The sequence below is a fragment of the Theropithecus gelada genome, chromosome 6 (genome assembly GCF_003255815.1).
Source record: "Theropithecus gelada isolate Dixy chromosome 6, Tgel_1.0, whole genome shotgun sequence".
Classification (NCBI taxonomy): domain Eukaryota; kingdom Metazoa; phylum Chordata; class Mammalia; order Primates; family Cercopithecidae; genus Theropithecus; species Theropithecus gelada.
This window is the reverse complement of record NC_037673.1, coordinates 148,115,877-148,119,597: the sequence shown is the minus strand read 5'-3', so window position 1 is coordinate 148,119,597 and position 3,721 is coordinate 148,115,877.

Genomic DNA, 3,721 nt, shown 5'->3' with positions numbered 1-3,721 from the left:
GGCAACCTGGCAAGACCTTGCCTCTATTAACACAATTAAAAAGAAAGAAAGAAAAGGTGTAGTTCAGAGAGAGGCAGGGATGAGCCCAAAGTCACTCAGTGACTCAATAGCAGAGCGGGGACTCACACCCAGGTCTATCACACCTGGCTGGGTTGTGCTTCTCTCCCTTCCTATAAAGCCCTTGGCAGATGGCAGGAAGACCAGCCTTAGTCCTAGTGGTCTTCCTTTCTAGGTCAGTCATCCTTGCTTCAGAGGCTCCTGCTATCCCAGGATGCTTTTTTTTTTTTTTTTTTAATTTTATTTCTTTACTTTTTGAGATGGAGTTTCACTCTTGTTGCCCAGGCTGGAGTGCAATGGTGTGATCTCAGCTTACTGCAACCTCCGCCTCCTGAGTTTAAGCAGTTCTCCTGCCTCAGCTTCCCAAGTAGCTGGGATTACAGGCGTGAGGCACCACACTCGGCCGTATGCTCTTATCCCTAGATATAACACCTACCAAGTTTTCCTTTTGGGAGTGATTCTGGCTCAGGGTGTCCCCATAAAGACCTGGAAGTGGCCATCAGGAGGGATCTCTGTCCCAGAGCTTCAGCCCGGCCCCAACCAAACTTCCAATTCCTGAACCGAAAGCCACATGGGAATACAAGCCAAAAACTGGGAAGACTTCCACTGGCTCATCCTCATCAGAATCATCATTTTAGTTTATGAATAAAAACACAAAGCTTCCGCTAATTTTAGTCCCTATAATGCCTGGGAGCTATAGCAACCAATCCTATAAAAATATACATCTGTCCAGATGGCAAAACAGATACCTGGAGAGTCCACCAGCACCCTGTATTCAACAGTCAAATGCTCTTGGCTTTTGAACCAGGGTGAGAGACCTTGGGGATATTTATTTATTTATTTATTTATTTATTTATTTATTTATTTATAGACAGAGTCTTGCTCTGTCTCCCAGGCTGGAGTGCAGTGGCGCCATCTCGGCTCACTGCAACCTCTGCCTTTTGGGTTCAAGCAATTCTCCTGCCTCAGCCTCCCGTGTAGCTGGGATTACAGGCACGTGCCATGATGTCCAACTAATTTCTTTTGTATTTCTAGTAGAGACGGGGTTTTGCCATGTTGGCCAGGCTGGTCTTGAACTCCTGACCTCAGGTGATCTACGTGCCTCAGCCTCCCAAAGTGCTGGAATTACAGGAGTGAGCCACCATGCCCGGCCTTATTATTATTATTATTACAGACTGCATCTTACTCTGTCACCGAGGCTAGTCTCAGGCTTCTGGCCTTAAGCAATCCTCCTGCTTCAGCCTCAGAGTAGCTGGGACTCCAGGAACATACTACTGCACCTGGCCCTTGGGGGTCATCTGGAGCAGATTCCTTCTTGGGTGTTTGTGGATTTTTCTGCAGAGAAAGTTCATGGCTTCCTTCAGGTTCTCAAAAGGACCAAACACCCTAACTTTTATATTCCACTTTAGTGGTTTGAGGGTCTCTTGGGTGTGGGGCACTGTTCCAGATTGGAACCCTAGTAAAAGACAACCCCCTCTTTTTTCAGATGGGCAAGTGGAAGTTCATTTATTTATTGAATAAAATATTGCAAGCCAGCTTTGTGTGGGGCACTGGTCAACATGCTTGGCACCAAGCAGTGAATCGACATGTGAAATCCCTGCTCTCACCAAGCTTCTGTCTAGTGGGGGAAACAAATGGTTTCTGAGAATGACAAGTGATGGGGAGGAAATAAAACAGTGTAAGGTGACGAACTGTGCCTGTGAGAGAGGCAAGTAGATTGTCTGAGTGGCCAGGGAGGGCCTCTCTAAGGAGGTGACATTAGAATAGGCACAGGAAAATCAGGTGGAAGAGTCTTTCTGGCAGAGGTATGAGCAAGTGCAAAGATTCTGGGCACGGTGGCTCACACTTATAATCCCAACACTTTGAGAGGCCGAGGTGGGCGGATCACTTGTGATCAGGAGTTCAGGACCAGTCTGGCCAACATGGTGAAACGCTGTCTCTACTAAAAATACAAAAATTAGCCTGGTGTGGTGGCACATTCCTGTAATCCCAGTTTCTTGAGAGGCTGAGGCAGCAGAATCACTTGAACCCAGGAGGTGGAGATTGCAGTGAGTTGAGATTGTGCCGCTGCACTCCAGACTGGGCAAGAGAGTGAAAGTCTGTCTCAAAAAAAAAAAAAAGATCCTGGGGTGGGAGAAGCTTTGGGGTAGTTGAGGGACTGGAAGGAAGTTGGTGTGACTGGAGCAGCATGGGCACAGAGGACAGTGGTAGGAGGAGAGAATAGTAAGAGAGACCGGGGCCACAGCGGATGGAAGTGTATCATGAGAGTGTTCTCTGCCTTCTCCCTTTCCATGGTATTCAAACCCAACCCATGCTTCAAGGTCCACCTCTTTCAGGAATCCACCAATCTGAAGCCCTGGGATAAGCCTTAGAGTCTGTACCACTCGTGTAAGTGGGTGTATATGTAAGTGGGTGTATATGTAAGGCACAACCTTTCAGCAAGATCCAAAGCTCCTTGAGTAGTGAGTTATCTCAATTGGTTGATCATTCACAGTCAGTTACAGATTGAATTCCTTGTTGTACTCTTTTTCCCTTCTCAGTTCGGCACTTAACTAGTCTAAAAAAATTAAAAAACAACTTAAGAAACCACAAAGCTAAGCTGGGTGCGGTGGCTCACGCCTGTAATCCTAGCACTTTGGGAGGCCAAGGCATTTGGATTGCCTGAGCTCAGGAGTTCGAGACCAGCCTGGGCAACATGATGAAACCCCATTGCTACTAAAAATACAATAAATTAGCTGGGTATGGTGGCATGTGCACCTGTAATCCCAGCTACTCTGGAGGCTGAGGCACGAGGATTGCTTGAACCCGGGAGGCAGAGGTTGCAGTGAGCCGAGATCATGCCACCGCACTTTAGCCTGGGCGACAGAGTGAGACTCTGTCTCAAAAAAACAAAACAAAACCAGAAACCACAAAACTTTTTGAGGACAAGGCCAGGTATTAATTCGCATACCTCCCAGAGTGTTAGGCACAAAATCAATATTCAGCCAAGACCTGTTTCACTGAGCAGTTCATACACAACAGGAGTGACCCAAGTTGAAACGTAGAATCAGTCAGCTCATACCACTTTTTGCCAGGTGATCATAGGCAAGTTACTTAGCCTCTATGTTTCCTTATTATTAAAATGGTCATAATTACAATGTCTAAGATAAGGGGTTGCTGGGAAGATTATTAAGTCCTCAGTAAACCTTGGCTATTGTTACTCTTATGATTATCATCAATATCATCAGTTACCTTATCTGTTCAATATTGGTGGCACAGGTCCACCAGTTAGATGTCTAATCCCTTACGTGCCTATCAGTGGTACAAGTGGAGTTTGAGTGGGACTTTTTTTTTTTTTAAGACCAGTTCCAAATCATCAAGGATGATACCACTAGTAGCAGCTTGTCTTGTCTGTACAGTGGCAAGTCCTGGCCTTGCCTTTGTGGCAAATACAAGCCCCTTGAATTGCTTCGCCCTTCTCAGCATTGCCTAATATTAGGGAGTACTCCTGTAAAGCTCACTGGTTAGAAGATCAAGACACTTGCGCCTGGTTCTGCCCCTGGGGGCCATTGGGTAATTCCTTGCACTCTCCAGGCCTCACTTGCCCTCTGAACAAGAAAGAGGCTATTCTGGGTGATCCCTCCAGGCCTGTCCAGCCCTGGCACTCCGTGAGTCGGTTTAGGCA